Genomic DNA, 25,520 nt, shown 5'->3' with positions numbered 1-25,520 from the left:
AGAACCTGGAAGGAAGAGACTGTATTAATTTTATGAAAACAGAAATAAGCAATTAGACTGGTATTCCACAGCAGGAGTTGTTTATTGAAAAGGCACATCCTATGCATGTTCCAAACCTGGGTATAAGAAAGCAACCTACACCTCTAACAGTAGATATGCAATCCTACCAGCAGACTGAGTCAATTCTGACAAAACTGTGGCAGAAGGACAAAGTAATAAAAGTGAGAGAGTGTTTGTAGAGAATGAATGCTCCACTGTTCACCAGGCAGAATAAGTGTTTTCCCAGCTGGGACAGCTATAAAGATAAGGCAAAAACAGACAGCACTTAGTAGAAGCAGAGGGTGCACCATGCACCTTGGCAGGGATAACCTTTCTTTTACGTTAACTCCAGTCTGCGAGTATGGCTGTCCGTTTGGGACATTTGTTCTTTCTGGGAGGGTAAAACTTCAATATTTGAAGATGTACATAGTTTTGTGAGTTAAGTTAATAAGTTTTAGGGGGTATTGGGAGTGTATATGTTTTTTTTGTTTGAGGGCCTTCAATAAAAAAAAAAAGTTTTGTAAGATGTAACATAGGCTCAAATGGATATGACAAAAAACAACTGTATAAAAGTTCAACCAACCAAACAGCGTATGCATGTAACACAAAAGCTGGACCTAGACATCTAATGAAAAAACTGCTAAACATGAAAAGTGGGAATAACTTTTTAATACAGTGATGCCTTCTGTAATGTCTTTAAATGTCAATGATCTCACAGATAAATACAAAAAAGAAACAGCAGTGAAATATATTAAAATTAGTGCAAATAGATGTGTTACAGGAGACGCACTTGGAAAGAACTGAACATGTGAAGTTGATAAACAAAGGTTTTTTTCAGGATGGTTATCCAGCAGAACATCTGGGACAAAGGAAAAGAGGGGTACTTACATTAACTACAAGAGGAACTCCAGTTGTGACATAAAGAGGTAAAAAAGAGGATAATGGTAGATTTGTAGTACTAAGGGGTTACTGGCAAGGGGGGGGGAGGATTGCACTGGTGTGTATTTATATCCCACCTAAAACTGCTATAATGGAGCTTAAGAAAACTCTGGGAGAAATAATCAGCTTTTAGTAAGAAATATTACTTATAGGTATGGACTGAAATTTGATTTGCAGCAGTGAAGATGTGTCTAGGGGGCCCAGAAGGAAAAGTATAACAAAAAAATGGTAGACTTTTGAAGAATTTTATGAAAATATTTGGCATGGAAGATGTGAATTCAGTAGGAGGAGTCTGGAGTGAATTTACATATTATTCCCCAAGATACAAAATCTGGGCTAGGCTAGACATAATTTACATTTCACAGGAGCATGTGCATTTAATTTAAGGTCTTGATACACACCCAATAACTACTTTAGATCATGCATAAATAATAACTAAAATAAAAACACAGGGTAATGAGATGCTGGAGCTTTCCCACCTATCTGTTGAAAAGAGAGGAATTTAAGGAATGAGTAATCCAAATTATTCAGGAGCTATTACAGAAGATAGAAATTTCTTCTGAAAATATAGCTAGGGAGTGGGAAAAAATTAAACTGGAATTTAAAAATAAGGTGGAATTAAAAAAAAAAATAAAGGGGGGTATAGTTAAGAAGTAACAAGAAAGGAAATTGTAGTTATTGGCCGTTTGGGCGGTCTTCCATCTCTCTCAACTTTCTGATATGACGGCCTGCATTTGCACTTGTTTCTGTCCTGTAACTCCTGGGCCCATCTCATTTGTTCATTCAAAAAAAAAAAAATTATCTGCTTTTACTATATTTGTGTTTCTTCCTACTTTATTTTGCTTTTGCGTCATCTTAAAAGTACTCAATTGTATTTAGTACTGCTTGGTGTAACTCATTCTAAGCCTTTTAGTTTAAGCACTTGGGCTTCAGACCAGTTGTTTTACATTAAGAAGGTTTGTGGTCTGCACTGTAGTGGCAGAACAGGTAGCTTACATCCTTCTAAATTGGGAACTGCTGATTGAGGGCTCAGTGTCTGTTATTCTAAAAGTGTATTAATTTTGGTTTAAGCACTTGGGCTTCAGGCCAGTTATTTTACATTAAGAGGGTTCGTGGTCTGCACTCTTGTGGGAGGAGAGGCTGGACTCTGCCCTTCCGAGCTGGGAATTTCTGGTTAAAGGCTTATAGTGCCTGCATATTTGAACTGCTTCTTACTGAAATTGGTAAACCTTGTTTGCTGTAGCATAGACGAGATCCAGGCCTGCTGAATCTAGCTTTGTTTGTATGCTTGTTGTTTGTTTGCTTGTTATTTGTTTGCTTGTTATTTCCCTGAAACGCTAATTCCACCTAAAACGCGGCTTTTCAGCGCTTCTGTGGATATCTAGTGATATCTGCATTGCTTACTGTACTTATTTCCTTGTTTCACTTGAAAGAAAGTTACTGTTTGTCGTTTTTGCATTTAAGTTACCTGTAACACATTGCATTTAAGTTACCTGGCACTTGCTCACTAAAGCAATTATATTGGTCAGCACTAAAAAATTAAAAGCACTACACCCTCACAAACTCCCCTTGAGTACCTTGTTCCCCATTGGCCCTTTATTTCAATTATAAAGGAATTCTCAATACTATTCTAGCATGTCCAAAGGTCAGTTGTCAATCTCCTCTCCAGTCCAGCTGGTGAATCTGGGAATCTTGAGGCAATGTTACAACTGCCTCATGTACACAGACAATCCTCTCCTCCTCCCAACAAATTCCAACACGTGAGAGATTCAACCATATAGCCAAACTGGAGGCTAAGCTCTCTCAACTCAGTACTGGCGTAACCAGTCAGGAGGAGAAGGAAACCACACTCACTACAATTCCAGTTTCACATAGACCTACCACGACAGCAAACCAAACACATAAACACACAAAAACATACTTGGAGGCTCTAAATAAAAATCTGCCTAAGCAGCAGAGACCTCCAAAGCAGACACCCAAGCAACCGCTACCCCAAAACAAAACAAGTGCAACACATAGCTCACAAAGCCAGTGTGCCGAACAGTCACAGCCATTAAGGCTAAACAACACACCTGATAAACTTGTAATAGGTGACTCCATCGTTAGGCACAATGATGTCCCGCTCACCAGGCTGAACAAGGAGAAGGTCACGGTGAGCTGCCTGTCGGGCGCTAGGATCTGCCACATAACACAAGCATGCAGGTCACTCCAAGGCAAGTACAAATATGACTCAGTCATTGTCCATGCTGGTGTGAATGACCTGAGACGTACCTCCCTGGACTACATGAAAAGAGACATAGAGGAGCTCTCTGTGCATGTAGCCCAGGCCGGTATGACCCTGACCTTGAGTAGCATCTTACCCTCATCAAGAATGATGCCACAGTATGAAGACAAGATGATCAATTTCAACAATTGGCTTAAGTATTGGTGTAATTCAAAGGGGATCCAATGCCTGTCAGCCTGGGATGACAGGCTCGACAAGCCACGATGATTCGCTAGGGACGGCTTGCACCTGTCACCCCTGGGCTTTCGGATATTGGCAAAGGCTCTTGCTACCCCCATAGTGCCTTTTTTAGGCAAGGCTCAAAAGACAAACCCACCTCCATAGGTATCACAAGGGATAAGAAACTAAGAGTAATGCTACTCAATGCCAGAAGTCTAAACCTCAAGATGCACACACTCGAAACTATCCTTAGCATGGAGAACATTGACATCTGTGCAGTAACAGAAAGCCGCCATATCCCCGCCCTTTTCTTGCCCCAGATGAGAAGGGGACCCTTCCAGCCCAAGGGGCCCAAAATACCTGCACCAAAACATGAACAATATAAGGCCAAAAATATATGCACAATAACACAACAATCCAGATAGAAACACAGAGGGAGGGAGGGTAACCACCCGCTAACACCAGAATCCTCGAACATCTACATTTTTGCAACAATGTACAAAACACACATCATGTTCTTCGCTTTCACAGGTTGCAGATAACATGTATTGGGTAGACAAAAAAAGCAGAGGGTAGTAACACCAGAATACCACATAACAGGTAAGGAGCTGACAACATGCCTTGCAACAGCTGAGCCAAAAACAGCCCTAGACTTAGAGATAGGAAGGTGAAAGCCCTAGAAAAGTATGCCATGAACTCCAAGTAGCTGCTTCCACATCCTTAGTTGCCACCCCAAGAAGCTGCTGCTGTTGAAAAGTAGTTAGCCCTAGTGGATGAAATGCTAACTCAGCTGGAAAAGCCTCATGCAGTGGATGGGAAGATAGGAATGTGATGCAAAAGCCAATCCACCTAGAAATAAGGTAATGCAAAAGCCACTCAGGCCCAGCTGGAACCCCTCAAAGCAAAAGAAACAAACAACTAACCAGACTGCCTAAAACTCAACAACCCCTGCTGAATACTCCACTGCCTGTGGACAAACAAAGTATGCAAAACAAATTCAAAGATTTACATCTAAAGTAAAAGTAGGCAAAATTGCCCTTTGGTTTAAAGCCACAAAAGAAATCCACCTTAGAATAAAGGAAGGAAATCCTTAGTCCTGCCTTTCATCTAGATGGATAAAAAAAGGGCTCGACCACAGGCAGGCCTAAGCCTAGGAACACCCTTCTTGCAGTGGTAATCCATAACAAAAAAGCAGGGTTCCATGACAAATGGGAAAATTCAGCAGTACAAAAAGCAGTCAAAAAGGTTGTAGAGGTTTTTCCAACACAAAGTTGAGATCCCAAGCAGGAAGTCACAGCTCACAACGGCTTCAGAGATCCCAAGCCCCAAGAAACAGTTGAAATCAATCTTGTATTAAAACCCCAAAAAGGAACAATCAAGGTGGGATTGGCTTTGCTGCAGCATGGTCTTTTAATGGAAGAGAAGGACAATTGCTGCAGCAGAAACTCAGTGACATAATAGGGTCACATACTCAAAAGAGGGCTCAGAAATTCCCATGAAGGTTTTGATTCCAAAAGGCTCATCTCTTCCATTTTGCTGCTAGAGATAATGAAAATAATACTAGCTCAGTAATTCCAAAATCACATTTTTCCTTCGCTGAGTGTAGTTGAGAGACCTGCTGTGTTTACTCCTCAAGAATATGCTGTGGCTGTCAGATGATACAACACAGCTTCTATAGTTGGTTGTAGATGACCGCCCTGGCTGGGATATTGAGCGTATGATCAGCCTGTGGGGCCATGGGTGAAGCTTGACATTGAGCAGAGATGAGGGGTACCCAGTGTTATTGGAGGCTAATCAAGTAAGTCAAAACTAACCTTCTCTTTACCCCATCTCGTCTTTAACAGTACCTGTGGAAGAAGAGCCAGGGAGAAAGGCATGGCCATTACGAAGGTTTGTCCCTAGAAAGACATAACTGGAAAGACAAGCAGAAGGATGAAACCCCTTTGTGCAAAACCATGAGGCAGGTGGTTTAGTGGAGAAGCACAGATCTACGTCTGGAGTCTCTACGATGTCTGGAATTTCGAGCTACACTGTGATCCAGTTTCCACCAAAAAGATCCAGTTGATTTGTCTGTTAACACATCAAGCAGTGCTCTCTGTGTGCTCCTGGCCCATGACTTGCACTAAGCCACCTGTGTGAGCTGTGAAGCCAGTTCCCATAAAAATTTCTGTTGCCCGCATCTGTGCCTGCATAGATTCCCCCCTTGTTTCTCTGTGTGTTACCACATGACAGCGTGTTGTCTGTTGGAATCACCACCTGCCCTGCAAGGAAGCCCTGCATTGAGAAAAAGCCAAATGCTCCTTGCTAACTGACTGCTGAATATCTCCCTTCATGTTGATGCTGTATCTGGCACTGCACCAATCTCTGTTCTGTATCCACTTTCCATTTAGATGAGTCTGGACTGCAATGTCTGAGGTATCTGTCGGTAAAATCTGCTTCCGCCTCTGGAGCCAGAGAGGGCCTTCCCTTGTTTAGGTGACATTCCCGAGAGCCCACCACAAAATTCTCTTTAGCAAGGTATTATTTGAAGTGTCGTGTCGTCTGCAGTGGCAGTTTTGTTGACATACAGATACCAGAGATACCATTGTAACTTCCTCATATGCAGTTTGGCATACATTGTAACCAGAATATGTGATGCCATGAACCCACGTTTTGACTGTACTGTCAGTCAGCACGACAGATGAGATGAGATAGTTGGATGGAAGTAAAGTGATATGCTCTTTGTAACCCCTGGGTTACAAATTGATGCTGCTGTATTCAGTCTCACACCAGAAAAGCACATGTGAGAGGGGACTAGACTGGACTTTATTTCGGTTTCACAGAATACTAGGAGGCATCTTACTGGACTTTATTCATATTCTAGAATGGGAAGAAGGTCTTCCTTGTCTTGGTATTCTCAGAAACAGAGTCGCCTCTAAATAAGGGATAGATTTGAAGTCCTTAGGCCTGAAGTAAGCTACTGAGCCAGAACCTTTGTGAATACTCTTGGTCTGTAGATAAGCCAAAGGCAATGCAGAGAGAACTGAGAACTGATATCTCCACCGCCAGAACCAGATACTTCCTGTTGTCTCTTATCCTGATATGAACATGAAGGTAAGCTTCCTTAAGATGTAAAGTTACCATCCAGTGATCTTTGTGATCTTTGAAGTTACCATCCAGACGCCAACATCTGAGAGGCGAAAAGTTGTTGTAACGTCAACATCTTGAACTTGGAGAAGCCCACTAGTAAAGCCTCTTGAGCCAGGAACATTCTTAGAATAAAATCCTAGGCCCCTTTCTGATAGAACAACTGGCTGGAAGTCTAGGCCCAACACTTCTCTCCTGTCTTGGAACTTAAATCCCAAAATCAACCAATTTTCTTGAAAAGAGACTTTCAAATGAGCTGAACTGCCAGAATCTACTGGCAGCTGAAAAAGGCAGGTCATTAAATTGCTTCATTTAAAAGGACTGGACCTGCCCCCCTCACCAGGAAGTCTGAGCAGGTGGACTCATTGATCTAGGCCTAAAAGAACCTAGAGCTCTGTCCTCACGCCACGCTCAAGAACCCGTGAGACTGGGCCCCATAAGCAGGATATGTCCACCCCTTTAGCAGGCCAATTTAAACAGGACTCTCGTGGCTGTACCTGCAAAAATCTAACAAATCTTGTAGACTTTAGCTTTGTCCCTCCATTTTCTTTAAAACTGCTCACACAGCTGAACCAAACAACACATCAGACTGTAAAGAGCATCCAAAAATCCACAACTTAACATGCCTGTAGCCAAATTTGATCCCCTCAACTCCTCAGCCGCTCAAGGTTGAACAGAAACAGTGGCAGCCACCCCTCAGGAGACAGCATCAAAACCACAACTACATTGCAAAGAAGAATGCTTGCCCACTTGTTCAGACACAAACTAATGCAGCAAAGTTCCTTACAATCAATACCCAGCAAAAGCACACCCTAGATTTTCAATGTGAAAGGAGAATTTTTTGATATATCAGCATGTGTGACTGACAATAATTTTCCTCATGGCTAGAGTGAAAGAAGTATATCAAACTACCCCCACCCATTCAACGCCTTGCCCCTTGTCAGTGGGAACAGGATTTTTAAACCCAGAGGGCTCCTAACCTTTTTAGGCTCTGAGAAATTAACTGTGGGTCCTACTCACCTTTAAATACTTTATGAGCTCTTCAAGTAACCCTATATAAAGTACCTTCAGGGTTTAACAGGGGCAGGGAGGTAAAAGACAGGGTTCAGGGAAGAAGCTCCTGCAAAACATCTTCCACCTTCAACAACACAGGGAGGTATAGCTAAGGGCCTATGCTGGGTAAAACAAGAATCTCAGTAGCTTTCCTGAATCAGAGTGTCCTCCTTGCTTCCCATTTAAAGTGCTCCCTCATGGAATGCAGAGTCTCTGAAAATGAAAAATCCCTCAGGAGAAGAAGTAAAGAGCGCATCTCATCCATCAGAACTGGAGAAATGAGGATAATACTGCAAATAATCCGTAGAAGCAAGACAGCTTCTAACTCTGTTCAAAATAAAAAGACTCAACTTCCACTCACTCTAGGCTATCATCAGAGGCCCATAGAACCCTCTATCATAGTTAATCAATCTCCTCCTCCCCATTGCCATACATGTTTCTTAGGTAACAGAACCCGAGGCATTAGGAGAAGCCTCCTGAGGCTGAGAAGCTGCCTCTACCTCTAAAAAAGAAGTTGAAACACAGAAGGAGAGAGGCTCTAACTACTTGGGAAGAGAGGGGAAGATAGTTGGCTCCGAGAAGCCCCCCCAGCTGCCTGGCCCTCCCGAGGAGGTACATCCTGTAACAGTAAAGTTTCTGCCTGAGACCTATAGAACTGGTAAAAAACAAAGCTCCTCTGACAGTTAAAGAACCGACGTCCGGATCAAGCCGTTCATCTGCCCTAGGCTTCGCTGGCTGTCCCTCCTTTGTTTGATCAAGCGGGCGCATCGGAGCATCCGACGGCATTTTATAATTGCAACGCCAAACAATTGATCTGGTACAGCCCAACCTCTAAGTCTTAATCCGCTGCTTAAAACCACACAAGAGCGAGCACAAACCAACGCCGCGGCTCAGATAGCCAAACAAGGTGGTATCAATGTATGGTAATCCCTATGAGGCATTTGTTTCCCACAAGAAATACAGTTGGTTCACTTTTTCTGACATCCGGGCAGGGTTTGAGGCAAGAAAAATAAAAAAAAATGTTCCCAACGGGTACTTAGCCAAACTCTGATCTCGGCGAAAACCCGGTTTTCGAATATTTCAGAAACCCAAACTACCAAAAAAACTGCTTCCTGACCGACCGGCAAAAGACTGAGACTGAGGATATGACGCGCGCGCGAGTACCCCCTGACCCTGGGACGCCAGCGCCATCTGCGCACTGACCGGCGACGCGCTACCTTACTATTATTCGGGCCGACTGGATGCGGACTATACCCAATAGTAAGGACTGCAGCAATGGAAAACGAAGAACATCCTGGTTCAAGGCTCCCGAGAGCACCCCAGCACTCCAGGTTATACCTCATACCATGCTTTTCGGCCCCAAAACTTGGACCGAACCACAAAAGGAGGGGGAGTATCAATATTCGTCAAAGATACCCACACCTCCAGGTTGGTGGCACAGCACGAAGCATCAGAGACTATCCATGTGCAACTAACAGTGGGTAAAACTGCCTTCCAGTTTATAGCCTGCTACAGACCACCCTCCCAAACCCAGGAACCCCACTCGGCCTTCCTGAGAACACTAGAAAATATGAAGGTCTCTCCAAACACCATTATACTGGGTGACTTCAACTACCCAAACATAGACTGGGAGCATTACTCTAGCTCCAACACCCTAGCCCAAAGGTTCCTAGAATTTATAAACTCAAATGCTATGGAACAACTTGTTACCACTCCCACAAGAGGGGAAAACATACTGGACCTGATCATCACCAACATGGGGACTCTATGCTCCAGACCAGAAGTGTAATCCCTCACTGGTAAGATCAGACCATAAACTAATCTCACTGGATATTCACATCCCGATCCCACCCCCTGCCCAGAAAACCACAGTGAAAAACTTCTCTAAAGCAAATTTCACACTCCTCAAAACCGAGGTGGAATCCTTCAAAGCCCCCGGGCCTGTGGAAAATACTGCCCAGACCGCAGAATCCTTTATAAACGCATTCTATGAACACATTCAGGAATGCATGGGTCATGCAATCCCAAATAAAACCAAGACCCAATCCTCCAAAGGCAGACATCCTGTCTGGTGGACCCCAGCCATAAATAAACTATACAATAGAAGGAGGAAGCTACTACATGATAGAGCAGAATCCCAAAGAGGGAAGGTATCTCTGATCAGTATTAGCAAAGAACTACGGGCACTCATAAAATCGTCTAAGGCCAGCTTCGAGAGAAAAATTGCACAGGACACTAAGGATACTCACAAGGCTTTCTTTAGTTATGTTAGGAACCTGGGTGGGAATTCCCAGATATGCTCAGAATTAGTCCAAAATGACAAAAAATACACCGAACCCACAGACATTGCCAACATCCTACCTAAGAGGTTCAGGGCAAACCCCCCCCCCCCACCAAAAGGGCAAATATCTATGCCAGCAGAGTGCTGCCCCCCTGACATCTCAGATGCTCAGGTAAGAACCGCCCTCTCCAAAGCAAAAAACACAGCATCAATGGGACCAGACGGTGTCCCGGGCTGCGTCCTACATGAACTCCAAGAAGAGCTAAACCCAAACATAAAACTACTGTTCAATCTCAGCCTTACTACAGGATATGTACCCAAAGAGTGGCGTACAGCAACAGTGGTCCCTCTCCACAAAGGTGGTGCCTCAACGGATCCTGGAAACTATGGCCTCATAAGCCTGACTAGCTTGGTCTGCAAAGCTATGGAAAGGATCATCATGGACCTCATAAATAAAGGTATTGGGGACCTACAGACACTGGATCCTACCCAGTTCAGCTTTGTTAAGGGCAGATCCTGCTTCTTAAATCTGGTCAATTTCTTTGAAACAGTCACCAAGGCCATTGACAAGGGGAAGGTGGTCCACACAGCCTACCTGGACCTCGCAAAAGCCTTTGATACAATACCCCACTCGGGCATTATAGATAAGCTCACCAGCTTAAATATAAACCCCTATGTCACTAGATGGGTTGCAAACTGGCTCAAGGACAGAACCCACATGGTTAGAATTGCTGGAGCCATGTCAGACTCCAAACCAGTTACAAATGGCGTCCCACAAGGCTCAGTCCTGGGACCTCTCTTGTTCGGTATATATTTCTCAGAGGTACAGGCCAACACGGAAGGACTGTGGCTGACCAAGTTCGCAGATGACTGCAAACTGCCATAATCGACTCTCCAGCCGACACAAGCATCCTCCAAAAGGGCCTCATAGAAACAGACAACTGGTGCTAGAGCCATGGCCTCAAGCTAAATGCCAAAAAGTGTATAGTCATCCCTTTGGCAAAACAAAGTGCCCACAAATTACCACATAGGTGGTAATCCATTAAGTACAGAAGAAGTAATTAGGGACCTGGGGTCCCAAGTTGATAGCAATCTCTCATTTGACAACCACGTGGCCAAAGTGGTTAGAAAAACATTTTATATAGCCCACCTAATCATGAAGGGATTCACATCTAGATCAGGGGAGGTCATCGTGCCTCTTTACTCATCCCTCATCAGGCCCATAATTGAGTACAATGCCCCTTTGGGATGCACCTTACCAGACACCTGCAGCAACTGGAAAGACCCCAAAAGTACCTCACCAAGAGGATCAAAGGGCTCAAACAGATGCCATATGCTGCCCGGTTAAAGAAACTCCAGCTCTACTCAGTGGCATACCGCCTGCTCAAAGGCGATCTGTGCCTGACGTATAAAGCCATGTCCAACCCGGAATAAATGGACATGCTGCACCTCAGAAAATCCAAATCCCATCGAGCCACGCCGAGAGACTTGAACCTCAGCACTGAAATAAATAGGACATGCTTGAGGGACAGATTCATAACCCAGAGGCTCCCTTCACTCTGGAATAAAATCGCAGTCCAGGTTAGGCAGAGTCCCTCATTGACTCTCTTCAAGAGGAATCTTGATGAGTGGATGGGAGATAGTAGGTTTACCCCGGGTATCACTTCTGGGTCACTGTTAGACAGAGGCACAGTATACTAACCTCGAAAAAGGGCATAGCAAAATTAATTTAAAATGGGTGGCGAAAGCCAAACACACTCTGGCTAGGTTTATAAATGCCCTAGGGCAGATAGCCTAGTATGAACCTATAAAGTTGTGTAAAATCTTACCATAACCATAGATGTCCTTCTCTTCCATGTTGCAGTATTCAACATGTGGGTTTACCCTTCTTCCACTCAAGTTCTTCTGGCCAGATTCCAAAGATTTTCAGTCCCTGTAGGTGCTGGACGTCTGACGTGGCAGCAGGAATGTGGGCCATAAAAGTGACATCTGCACGCACCAGCCCTCAGAATCTAAAAGAGGCCCCAATCGGAGGCAGTCCTATAAGGGCATAGTCTTGTCCAGTATCATCCAGTAGAGCAAGTGCAGCCTGACAAGAGGGGAAGGTGTAAGGGAAGGAATACTGCAACATGGAAGAGAAGGACATCTATGGTTATGGTAAGATTTTACACAACTTTCCTTTGTCCCTCTCTTCCAGTGTTACAGTTTTCTACATGTAGGTGAGTGTCAAAGCTCACTGAGGATTAGGGGGTGGCCTAGATGATGTTTCTAGGAATCAGTGGACAGCCATGGCAAAGCCTGCCCGAGCTCTGGAGATATGGTCCAATTTGTAGTGTTTGGTAAAGGTGTGCACTGAGGACCAAGTAGCTGCCTCAAGTATGGAATTAGTGTCTAACCCCTTAAAAAGGCTCCAGAAGAGGCCATTTGCTCTGCTGGAGTGGGCTTTGACATTGCCATGCAAGGTATTTCCAATGGTGCACATAGCAGAAGGAAATGGCCCTAGAGATCCAGGCCAAGATGGTCTGTTTGCTCACAGCTCTCCCCAGGCCTCTGGGGTGGAAGGAGAAACAGTTGGTCAGATTTCCTATAAGGTTTGGATTTATGAAGATAAAACCTAAGTTGTCTGTGGACATCTAGGGAATGAAGTACTCTCTCACGATCCCTCTGCAGGTTAGGGAAGAAGGTAGGCAAGTGGATGGCCTGGTTCAAGGAGAGATCATTCACTACTTTGAGAGTGAATGACGGGTTAGTCCTGAGAGTCATCCTGCCAGGTAGAAAACTAAAAATGGTGGTGTAGCCACAAGAGCTTGCAATTCTGAGACCCTTCTGGCTGAGGTCAGAGCTACCAATAGAACAGTTTTCCATGTGCAAAATATTATGGGAGCTTTGTCTGCTGGCTCATAGGGGGCTAGAGTGAGTTTTTCTAATATATATAGTTAAGGTCCCAGGAGGGAGGGAAGGGGAGTCTGGATGCAAGTTGAGGCTCCAGAGGAAGGCAGGCAGAGACAGCAGAAAATGTGCTTTCACAGATGAGTATGACAGCCCTGTCTGCATAAGTTCACACAGGGTAAGACAGGACGAGAGGAATATTGCTTTCCACCGGGTCCAACTCTCTTTTGCGACACCAAATGGAAAACCTCTTCCATTAAGACAGGCAGGATTTCCTTGTGTTGGGTTTTCTGGCCTCCTGCAGGACAGTGAGCACATCCTCATTGTATAGGTGTCTGAAAAGGATCAGAATCCTATCAGCCACAGGATGAGGTGCAAGGATCATCACTGTGGGTGTATCTGAGTCTCCTTGTTCTGTGTGAGCAGTTCCACTGAAGGGGGTAACTTGTGGTGATTAGTTGACTACCCCTGGACAGGTGAAGAAGAGGATGGAACCAGTGATGTCTTGGCCAGTACGGGGTCACCAGTAAGAGTTTGGGCGAGTCCTGCTGAATTTTCAGTAGGACCATATGTATTAATGGGAAGGGGGGAAAATGCATACAGGAATATCCCCTTCCAGGTCATCGAGAAGGCATCTGTTGCTAATGCCTTGGAGTCTGGTGTCCTGGTGCAGTAGCCAGGAGGCAAACAGGTCTATCTCGGGAATACCCCACTTATGGACCATAGTCAGGAAAACATCTCTTTGCAGTATCTATTTGTGGTTGTTTGAAGTGGTTCTGCTTAGGTAATCTGCCTGGGAGTTGTGCAGTAACTGGATGTAGGCTGTCTGGAGGGTGATGCAAGAGCCAGTCCCCACACCTGCAGAGTTAGTCTGCATAGAAGGTAGGATTTGGTCCCTCCCTGCTTGTTGAGATACCACAGGACTGTGGTGTTGTCTGTGAATATCTTTAGAGGGCCCTGCTCTAGGTAGGGCTGGAAAGCCTGTAGAGCTAGGAGAATGGTCCTCATTTCTCTCACATTTATGTGGTCTTGTCCGAGTCTGTTTGTCCACAAACGTTGTACCTTCCTTTTTCACAGTCACACCCAGCCCAGGTCTGAGGCATATGAGTACATGGTGTGGGAGGGAGAGGGTGCTTGCAGACACAGACCTGGGTTTTGGACTACCTGAGCCATCCACCATCTCAGTTCCTAATGTAAGCAGGGGAGCAATAGGATCCTGAACTCCAGTGGGTGGGAGTGTTGGATCCACGCCAACCGGAGGTACCACTGAAGTTTCCTTATGTGCATCCTTGCTAGGGACAACATGGAATTGTAGCTGCCATGTAACCTAGAAGTCTCAGAAATTGTCTTGCATTCAGTTCTGCTGATTGTATAGCAGAAATAAGGTGGTTTTGAAGGGGCACCACCTTTTTTGCTGAAATAAAGGCCTTCATGAGGTTGTCAAGACAATATCCTGGGTGGGGTGAAGTGTGACTTTGGGAGGTTGATGCCTAGAGACTGCAGGATAACCAAAAGGTCCCATGAGTGGCTTTGAAGAATTTCATTGTCTTTTGCCTGGACTAGGAGGTCTTCTGGGTAAGGGAATATCGGGATTCTCTTTTGCCTGCAGAAGGCGATGACCAGAGCGCGGCATTTTGAAAATATCCTGGGTGCAGTAGAAAGCCCAAAGGGCAAGACGCAGAAAGTACAGTTGTGTACACTTACCATAAATGTAGATGTTCGCGTGTATTTACTGTTGCAGTCATCACAATTTGGTTATCTGCCTGCAGGTAGCCCTCAGTTGGCCCAAATACCAGAGTCTTGGGATTTCTGTGTTGGATGCTGCTGCCTCTTCCATGACGTCAGGTCACCAGGGGTATAAAACATGCAGCCGATGCTATTACATCAGTTTTTCTTGCCCCAGATGTCAGGAGCCCCCAAAATAGGAAGCAATTACATGGTGTGGAACACCTCCAGTAAAAAATAAATACCACTGCCATAAGATATGGCCAAAAAGAGGAGAGTTAGAAAGAATAGAAACATCAGGGGGCTGGAGAGAAGGTAACCAGGACTGCAACAGTGAATACACTTGAACATCTACATTTATGGTAAGTGTACACAACTGTACTATGTTCTTTCTGTTTCACTGTTGCAGTCATCACACTTGGGTTGATTCCCAAAGCTGAGGAAGGGTGGTGGCAGTCAAGAAGTATTGGGGCTGGCTATCAGGCCTTGTAAGAATGCTGTGGCAAATCCAGCTCTGGATTTAGAAAAAATAGGTAAGTGGTAATGATTGGTAAAGGTGTGTACAGAAGTCCAGGTCACAGCTTACAGAATGTCCCTGGTAGGGTCTCCCCTGAGAAATGCTGTAGAGGTTGAGGCAGCCCTAGTGGAATGAGTTCCGATCCCCTGTGGGGTAGGTTTTCCACGGTGTTTGTAGCGGAAATGGATGCAGTGTGCTATCCATTTGGAAATGGTTTGCTTTGAAATGGCTTTGCCCTCTGCCCCTGTAGCAAAGCTGACTAGCAGCTGGTCAGGTTTCCTGAAAGGTTTAGTTCTGTCAAGGTAGAACCTGAGCTGTCGCGCACGTCCAAGGAGTGCAGAATCCTTTTCCCTTTATGCTGAGGATTACGGAAAAAGGTTGGTAAATGGATGGATTGGTTTAAAGCCACACTGGATACCAACTTGGGCAAAAATGATTGGTTAGTCCAGAGGGAAACCCTGTCCGCATGGAAAATAATAAAAAGTTCCACAGCCATTAGTGCCTGTGACTCAGACACTCTTCTTGCTGAAGTGATGGCTAGAAGTAAAGCTGTTTTCCAAGAGAGGAATTTTAACTCTGCTGGAGCAGCAGGCTCAAAAGGGGGAAGTGTGAGCTTCTCTAGTACAAAGGTAAGATCCCAGGCAGGAGTGGGAGCTCTCCTCGGGGGCCTTAAACTGTTAGCTCCTCTCAGGAACTGTTTGATGAGAGGGTGAGAAAATAGAGGTGGCTCAGTACTGTAATGAGCTGAGATGACAGAGGCGTGAATTTTGATTAATGAGAAGGAAAAGCCTTTGTGGAGTAGCTCAGCTAGGTAATCTAGGATATGAGGTAAGGTGGGCACAGCTGTGTCCTTTTTTTGAGACTGGCTCCAAAAAACAATATCTTTTCCACTTTTCTGAATAGGATTTCCTAGTACTAGGCCTTCTGGCCTCAAGTATAACGTCCATCCCCTGTTTGCTGAGGGCTGCTGGCAGTGCATTCAGGGGATAAGCCAGGATGCAAGGTTCAGGGGTTGCAGCTGTGAATGCAAAATTTGTCTCTCCTGCTGGGACAACAGGGGGGGGGTCTGATGTGGGTGCCAGGGTGGTACTGCTGTCAGACTGCATAGGGGTGGGTACCAGTGCTGGCGTGGCCAGTCTGGGGCAATAAGGATTGTCCTTGGCCTGCCCTATTTGATCTTGAGTAGTACTTTTGAGAGGAGGGGCAGAGGGGAAAAGGCATAAATTGAGAGGTTTTCCCATGTAAAGAATAGGGCATCCACTTTCCACACTTGGCTGTGGGGATTTCTGGTGCAAAATTTGCTCAATTGATGGCTTTGGGGGGAGGTAAAGAGGTCCACCTCTGGAGTCCCCCACCTGTGTATTAGAAGTTTGAATGAGTTGGGTTCCAGCTTCCACTCATGTGGGTCCAGTAGATTTCTGCTTAAGTCGTCTGCCAGTGAATTTTTTTTTGCCTGGCAGGAATTGAGCTTGCAGGTGCACTTGGTTACTCAAGGCTGTGTTCCACAGGGCCATGGCTAACCTGCAGAGTGGGTGGGAATGAGTTCCCTTCCTGCTTGTTTGTGTACCAAATAACTGTGGTGTTGTCTGTTTTTATCAGTTGTCGTCCTGGAAGGATAAGGTATTTGAAAGCTGTCATAGCATTCTGTACAGCTAACATTTCTTTTTGATTGAAATGCAGGGAAAGTTGTTGTGGGCTCTATTTGCCTTGAATGCATTTGCCTGCCATGTGAGCATAGTCTGATGCATCTGTTGTCAGTGTTTGGGTGGCAAGGGGTTGAGTGAAAGGAAGTCCCTTGTTGTGGTTGCATGCCTCTGCCCACCAAAGGAACTCTGTCCTAAGACAAGGAATGATAGGAATCAGTGTTTCCAGGTCTGGAGAATGTTGACACCAGGACGTTTTAAGTACCATTGAAGTTTCCTCATATGCAGTCTTGCATATGGAATTAGTAGAATGCATGAGGCCATGAACCCTAGGGCTTGCAACACTGTTCTTGCAGATAGCTGGGTTTTGGTGACCATTAGCTTGAAGTAGTTTGTCAAATAAACCTGTTTTTCTGGAGTGAGGAATGCCATTAGGGAAGTTGTGTTCAAGCTTGCTCCCAAGAATACAATCTTTTGGCTGGGCACCAGTTGTGATTTCTTTTCATTGACAGTGTACCCCAGGGAAGTTAGAAGTCTCTTTAAAAATGCCAGGTGCTGAAGTAGCAATTCCTGACTGTCCGCCTGAATCAGGCAATCATTCAAGTATGGGCAAATTTGAATATTTCACTGCCTGCAGTATGCAAAGGCTGGAGTCAGGCACTTTGTGAATACCCTGGGTGCAGTAGATAAGCCATAGGGTAGTGCAGAGAACTGATGGTGCATAGACCCTGCCCTGAAAGGTAGACATTTCCTGCAAGACTCCCTTATGGGGATGTGCAGATAAGCTTCTTTTAAGTCTAGGGTGACTAGCCAGGCACCCTTGGCTAGCATAGGAAGAAGCTGTTGCAGGGACTGCATTTCGAAATTTGGGACCACCAAGAAGGTGTTGAGAATTGACAGATCTAGGATAGAGTGCCAAGAGCCCTCTTTTCTGGGCATCAGGAACAGTCTGGAGTAAAAACCCTGTCCCCTTTGCTCTATTGGCACTGGCTGAATAGCTCTGATACTGAGAAGAGAAAGTACTTGCTTTGAGCCTCTGCCCACTGGTTTGCAGGAAGGTCTGGCAACCTGCTTGGGGTTGGCAGTGAGTGGAAGTAGAATCTGTATACCTGGAATACAATGTTTAGGACCCATCGGTCCTGGGTAATGGACATCCAGTTTTTTGCATGCAAGGCGAGTTTTCCTCCTAGGGATGCAAGTACTTGGGCCTTGCTGAGAAGGAAGACTGACAAGTCATTGTGAACTTTTTCCATAAGGGGGTGGCTCACTCCCTGTTTTAGAGGAGGGAGCACGCCATTGTTTAGTTCTCTGCATACCCGGAGACTGTAGTCTTGGTGGCCTGTTGCCCCTGGGTTTGGGCTGAGAATGCCTGGGAGGGACTGGAAAGGACCAGTTTTTAGAAGGCCAATGCCTACTGAATCTAGGTGGCTGCACCTGTAAGAAATCTTTAACAGTTTGCACAGATTTAGCTTTTTCCTCCATCTTTTTAAGAACTTTTTTCTGCTTTTGCACCAAACACACTTTCCTGGTTTAATGGAGCATCTAGCATTTTTGCTTTGACATAGCCTGGCAAGATTTGCTCCTTCAGCCAAGCATGCCTTCTCAGTACAGACCCAGTGACAGCAGCCCTGCAAGATGTTTCTAAGGCATCAAAAACACACTGCAAAGTATGTTTACTAACTTGGTTTGCAGAATGCATTAACTCTTGTAAATTTTTATTTTCTGTACAATCTGGAAGCAACAACATTTTTTGTTTAATTAGTCCCATAATATGCTGCTGGTACTTCAACATGTGAAATTGGCAATTCAAAGCCCTGATGGCAAGAGTTGCACATATATATACCTTCTTACCCCATCTATCTAAAGCTCTAGAATCCCTGTCCGAAGGGGTAGGGTTTTTGGCTGTAGTAGCCTTAATGCCTTTAGGTCCCTAGGAAATAGTCTCTGGATCCGCAGTGGGATTCTTAAAGAGAAATTTGTGAGAGTCAGGTACTCTGTAGTACCCGTCAGACTTTCTAGGAGCTGGTGGTAAAGTATCAGGAGTAAGACTGGATTCCATGAAGGCATCATCTACAATGTCCAGGCCAGGGGGTATAGCTAGAGGCCTGTGCTGAGGCAAGTCTAAAAATTCTCTGAGTCTCTTTTTGGACTGAGGGCAGTCCTGGCATTTCTACTATGTAAGGTTTCACCAAAAGAAAAGTCCTCTGGTGGGGAGGCAGAGGGTATGGAATCCTCTGCATCTGAATCCTCATAGGTAGATAAGGATATGTCCTGGTAATCAGAGGGATCAGAGAGGGAATGGAATCCTCTGCATCTGAATCCTCATAGGTAGATAAGGATAAGTCCTGGTAATCAGAGGGATCAGAGAGGGAATGGAATCCTCTGCATCTGAATCCTCATAGGTAGATAAGGATGTGTCCTGGTAATCAGAGGGATCAGAGAGGGAATGGAATCCTCTGCATCTGAATCCTCATAGGTAGATAAGGATATGTCCTGGTAATCAGAGGGATCAGAGAGGGAATGGAATCATCTGCACCTGAATCCTCATAGGTAGATAAGGATATGTCCTGGTAATCAGAGGGATCAGAGAGGGAATGGAATCATCTGCATCTGAATCCTCATAGGTAGATAATGATATGTCCTGGTAATCAGAGGGATCAGAGAGGGAATGGAATCATCTGCATCTGAATCCTCATAGGTAGATAAGGATATGTCCTGGTAATCAGAGGGATCAGAGAGGGAATGGAATCCTCTGCATCTGAATCCTCATAGGTAGATAAGGATATGTCCTGGTAATCAGAGGGATCAGAGAGGGAATGGAATCCTCTGCATCTGAATCCTCATAGGTAGATAAGGATATGTCCTGGTAATCAGAGAGGGAATGGAATCCTCTGCATCTGAATCCTCATAGGTAGATAAGGATATGTCCTGGTAATCAGAGGGATCAGAGAGGGAATGGAATCCTCTGCATCTGAATCCTCATAGGTAGATAAGGATATGTCCTGGTAATCAGAGGGATCAGAGAGGGAATGGAATCCTCTGCATCTGAATCCTCATAGGTAGATAAGGATATGTCCTGGTAATCAGAGGGATCAGAGTCATTAGGCTCATGGTCAATAGAATCAGAAGGAAAATCAATTCTTTGTCTTTTAGAGGAGGAAGGCTGGCTTCCCCTAATTAAAGTTATAAGGTCTTCAGCCATTCTAAGCTTTTGTTTCAGTGGCAACGGAGCCTGAGCATGCACTTTGGTAGTCTGTTTTCTAGGCGAAGTGCAAACTCTGGGCCTGAAAAACTACGTAGTTTTAGTCATAAATGAAGCTGTCTGTTTAATGCGAATATCGGAAGGTTGGAATACACCCTCAGAAGCCAGTGCCTGCACAGTGGCTCCGGACCCATCCAAGGTAGAGACATCCTCAGGTTCCACAGTCGAAGAAGCATCTCGCAGCATACCAAACTCCAAATGGCTCTCAGCAAAGGCCTGCGAATCTGTAGAAGTGGGTATCAGGGGCTGCGAAGGCACCTCACTGAGTACCGGCTGACTGGCGACTAGTTTAGCGGAAGCATCGTGAGCAGTTTTGGACCTATGCAGTCTGTCTTTATCCTTATATTTTTTCGGAAGATCGGTAGTCGGATGGCTTATCGAAGCCATTTCGGAATACGGAGAATGAAAGCGAAAGAATTTAGCAACAAAATAGCCCGACGATGAATAGTTTGGGCATTAAACAAGTCACAAAACCTACAGTGAGGAATGTCGTGGTCTGGGCCTAAACAGGTGATGCAGTAAGAATGAAAATCTCTGTGAGGTATTTGCTATCCACAGGCAAGACAATTGTTAACTTTTTCTGACAACGGTTAGAGCAAGAAAAAAGGATCATCAATGGGGTACTTAGCTTTAGAAGACTTAGATTCATAGGTAGGTACTAGACTATCTGCCCGAGGGCATTTACAAGCCTAGCCAGAGTGTGTCAGCTTTCGCTGCCCCATTGATTAACTGAGCCTCTGTCAAGAAGAGCCAATGAAGTGATCCCAGGGGTGTATTTTCTGTTACCCATCCACTCAAGGATTCTCTTGAAGAGTATTAGTGAGGGGCTCTGCCTAATGTAGTTAGGAATTTTGCTCCAAAGCATGGGGAGTCTCTGTGACAGGAATCTATCCCTCTAGCATGTTCCATTTATTGTCGTGGTGAAGTTTAGCTCACTAGAGTGAGTGGCTCGTAGTGACTTGGATTTCTTTAGGTGCAGCATGTCCATCAATTCTGAGTTGGACATGGCTTTGTAAGTCAGGCAGAGATCACCTCTGAGTAAGTCATATGCCACTGAGTACAGACAAAGTTTTTCCAGTCGGGCTGCATAGGACATGTATTTGAGGCCAGTAATCCTCTTGGTGAAGTACTTTTGTGATCTTTCCAGCTGTTGGAAGTGTCTTGTGAGGTACATCCCAAATGGGGTGTTGTACTATATGATGGGTCTGATGAGTAGAGGGGTACTAAAACCTCTATTTCTAGATGCGAACCCTTTAGTAATAAAATGGGCTACATAGAAGGCTTTCCTAACTACTTTGGCAATATGATTGTCAAAGGCGAGATTACTATCTACCTGGGTCCCCAGATCTCTTATTACCACTTCTGTATTAAGAGGGCTGCCACCTATGTTGTAATTCATGGGTGTTTTGTTTTTCCCAAATGGGATGACTATACATTTTTTTGGCATTTAGCTTGAGACCATGATTCTGACACCAGGTGTCCGTCTCAGTAAGGCCCCTTTGGAAGATGTCCAGGTCAGCCGGAGAGTCAATTATGGCTCCCAGTTTGCAGTCATCGGTGAACTTGGTTAGCCACAGTCCTCCTGAGTTTGTCTGTACTTCTGAGAAGTATATGCCGAACAGTAGGGGTCCCAGGACCGAGCCTTGTGGGACACCACTTGTGAATGGTTTAGAATCGGACCTGGAGCCCGCTATTCTTACTGTGCGAGTTCTGTCTGTAAGCCAGTTGGCAACCCATCTCGTGACATAGGGCTTTATGTTCAGGCTGGTGAGTTTTTCTATAATTCCCAAGTGGGGAATGGTGTCAAAAGCCTTGACGAGGTCAAGGTAGGCTGTGTGAACCACCTTCCCCTCATCTATGGCCTTGGTGACTGTTTCGAAGAAGTCAACCAGGTTTAGTAGGCATGATCTGCCCTTAACAAAGCTGAACTGGGGCAGGTCAAGTGTTTGGAGGTTCCCAATGTCTTTGTTAATGAGTTCCATGATGATGCACTCCATAGCCTTGCAGACCAGGCTAGTCAGGCTTATGGGGCGATAGTTACCAGGGTCAGTTGTGGAACCTCTTTTGTGGAACGGAATAACTGTTGCTGTGCGCCATTCTATGGGCACGTAGCCTGTGGAGAGGCTGAGGTTGAACAGTGTGCTTAGGTGGGGGTTAGTTCGTTCTGTAGTTCATGCAAGACACAGCCTGGGACACCATCTGGCCCCATTGACGCTGTGCTTTTGGCTTTTGAAAAGACTGTTTTCACCTGTGCGTCTGTGATTTCTGAGACACTACACTTTTCCGGTATTGTTGTGGGCCCTTTTGGGGGCGAGAGGGGGGTGAAGTTTGCACTGAATGGTTTGAAACTCGAAAAATAAAAATTTCAGGTAGCGGCCAACCGGCACTTGCGAACTGCTTCTGCTTCAGGCTCCCAAGCGGCAAGAAAAGCTGATGTATTGGTGTCTACTGTATGCTTTATACCCCTGATGACCTGACGTCATGGAAGAGTCAACAGCATCCAATGCAGAAATCCCAAGACTCTGGTATTTGGTCCGACTGAGGGCTACCTGCAGGCAGATAACGCAAGTGTGATGACTGCAACAGTGAAACACGAATAACATCTGAAAGTAAGATGGGCCTGCCAGGAACCTCAGGTATTTTATTTATTACATATTTATTTATTTATATTTGTTGATCGGGAGTGTCCGACTGGACGTAGGTCCATTTTCAGCGGAGGCCCGGGGAGAAAAGCTCCACAGTTAAAATAAACAGACAGTAGTTATATTGGATTACATAGCAATTACTTACAACATATTTACAGTATTTCCTGTAAGCAGGCTTTATAGGTATGTGAAGCATCCTTTATGTCCAGGGTTGTCACAAAACCCTATGGAAGGATGAATGGAAAGAGACTAAGTAGAGTGAACATCCTGAAAGTAGGGACCTTTAGGAAGAGGTTGAGGCGAGAGAGGTCTAGAATCGGCCTCCATGCCCCTTCTTTTGTGGGTAAGATTCTGGAATAGTATCCTTTTCTTTTTGCTTGTGTCAGAACTGGCTCTATGGTGCCCTGAAGAAGTAGGGTTTGTAGAACCTGCCGGAGGAGAGGTATCTGACTGGGGGGAGGCTGTGGGATGCCCAGTGAAGATGGTGGCGTGCTCCAGGACAAGAAGTAGCCATCCTGTAGGATGGACAGGACCCATTTGTCTGTGGCAATGACTGACCATGCAGGGAAACAGTGAGAGCCGGGTAGAAAGGGGGGTGGATGGGGGGGCTGAAATTTTGGCAGGCAGTCAGACACTACCTGCCCTATCAGGTACAGTCTGAGGACGCTGTTTTCTAGAGGGGTCTTCTAGACCGGGGAGCTGCAGGCCTGGAGGATTTACTGGTAAACTGGGTCTTAGTCGGGTAGCTCCTCTGGAACATGGGAAGAGGTGAGATCAGGATATGTTTAAGTCCTGTAATTCTTTACCTTTCTGTTGTAAGGATTTGGATAGGTCAGCCAGTATTGCACCAAAAAGTGCTGAGTGGTCCAAAGATGCGTCCAGGAGTTTCGCCCTGAAGTCATCTGGGAAAGGCTGAAGTCACAGCCATGAGTACCTCCTTAGTACTGAAGCTGACCTGGCTGAGGCTTCAGCTGCATCATAACTGCATCTCAGGGCGTGTCTATTCACTTGAGAGAGGACTGCTATCAGTGAAGACAGGGAGGCCTTGGCTGCACAGTCAGGGATGTCTTCCAACTCTTTAGTGGCTTTGTCCAGGAGAGATGAGGAGTATTTGGTCATATGAGCTTGGTAGCTTGCAGCTCTAAATGAGAGCATAAATTTTCTTTCCCAACCTCTCCATGGTCTTGCTGTCTTTATCAGCAGGGAGGATAGTAGTGATAGGAAGGAGCTTGGAGGCCCTGTCCGTAGAGATGGAAATAGTGGCTGGGTCAGCAGGAGGGCACTTAAAAAGAAATTCCTCCATCTCAGGGACTTTATACAATCTGTCTGCTCTCCGAGGAGCCGGAGGTTGGGAGTCCGGGCTAGTGGAGGCCGAGGCAAACGCATCCAGAAAAGACTTTGGAATTCAGGCCGACTGCGGGTAGCCTGCCAGCAGGATAACCCAATTGTAATGACTGCAACAGTGAAACATGATAAACATCCAAGGGGGATGAGATCTGGGAGGAGTAGGAAAGAGTACTCAGAGGAGTCAGACAATTCCTTCCTCAGGCTGCTCTACCCCTCCTTTCCTAGGTTGGAGGTCTGGGACTAAGGAGGGAAGGAGCAGTGGCAGACGGTTCTGTTGAAGGCCTAAGGGCCATAAAAGCATTAAACAAACTCTTGCTGAAGGCCTGCCAATCTGGCATGCTTTCAGAGGTAGGAATCAAATGGCTAGTTTTTTTGTTTTTTCTTTAAAGGCCTAGCCGGAGTCTGGCTAGGAATAGGCCTAGGGTCAGAGCTAGGAAAAGTGGAGGCAGCATATGGTGAGCCCTGACCGAATGCTGGTTGCCCCTGGTGACTAGAGAAGGTGCCGGTAAATCCTTTGTGGACGTGTCGTCCACTCGAGATTTTGCAGCTTTCTCAGAGGTACCCGCTTTATCTGTATTGGCGGATGCTGGATCCTCAGTCAAGCTGACGTTGGCTACAGACTGAGGTACGGCAGACAGAGGCGCAGCAGAAGAAGTAGGCCTCAGTGACTTGGCCCTCTTCCTAGGCAGTTTGGATGAGGCATTGGATGCGGCCTCCATTCCTAATGCTAACTGTTTCAAGCGCTGATTCTCTAAGTACAGGTGTAGGGCTTGCAGATGAAGGCGTAAGGTCTTAGGGATAAATGATCGGCAAATGGCACAGTTCTTTTGGTCATGTTCCCTGCCTAGACAAAAGACACTGGTCATGCGTGTCTTTGTGAGGAATCTGCCGACCACACTTGCTCTTACCAGATGACACTACCAGACTATAATAATCAACAAAGTAGGACTGAAAGAATCCCCAATGGGGTACCTTAACTGAATCTTTTTCAGTCCAACGTCTGTGAGAAGCAGGAGCACCTGGCGTACAACGGGTGGCTGAAAAATTTTGAGGGCTGGTGCGTGCAGACGTCACTTTTATGGCTCATGTTCCTGCTGCCACATCAGACGTCCGACGTACCTAGTGGGACTGAAAATCTTTGGAAACCTGGCTGGAAGAACTAGAGAGGAAGAAGGGTAAAGCCACATGTAGAATACTGCAACAGTTGAATCTACTTAGAGGGACTAACAAATGTTAAGGTATTGCAAACTAGGGGAATCTCACAGAACAAGAAGATGACCAAATGTGGAATGCTAAAATAAGGGATTAGCTCAACAATATGTATGAGCTCAGAAAGCTTGCTGTTAAGTAACTGTTTTTTGATAACTTTAGAGCACAAAAACTTTTAGCACAACGACTCAGGCAACAAAAAGTAGAAAGGACTGCCACCAAGCTTAAGGAGCCTATAACAAGAAAGATAAGAGATCCTATACAGGTATTAGAAATATACGAGAAATTCTATGAAAGTCTATATAAAGCAGAGAAATATGGAAATCAAGAAAAGGCACAAATGGAAATGTTTATTGAAGAATTAAATATACCAAGGTTAGAGATGAGGCTCAACTGCTAACA

At 45.3% G+C, this 25,520-nt stretch overlaps 1 protein-coding gene across 5 annotated transcripts in view; it reads right to left on the bottom strand.

The window, feature by feature from the left end:
• Positions 1–25,520, bottom strand: part of RNF40 (ring finger protein 40) — a 713,617-nt gene that overhangs the window by 418,248 nt on the left and 269,849 nt on the right. The gene's annotated exons all lie outside the window — the stretch shown is intronic.

This window comes from Protopterus annectens, chromosome 10.part0, assembly GCF_019279795.1.
Source record: "Protopterus annectens isolate FY-2018-M chromosome 10.part0, PAN1.0, whole genome shotgun sequence".
NCBI lineage: Eukaryota > Metazoa > Chordata > Ceratodontiformes > Protopteridae > Protopterus > Protopterus annectens.
This window is presented reverse-complemented; position numbering and strand designations above follow the sequence as displayed.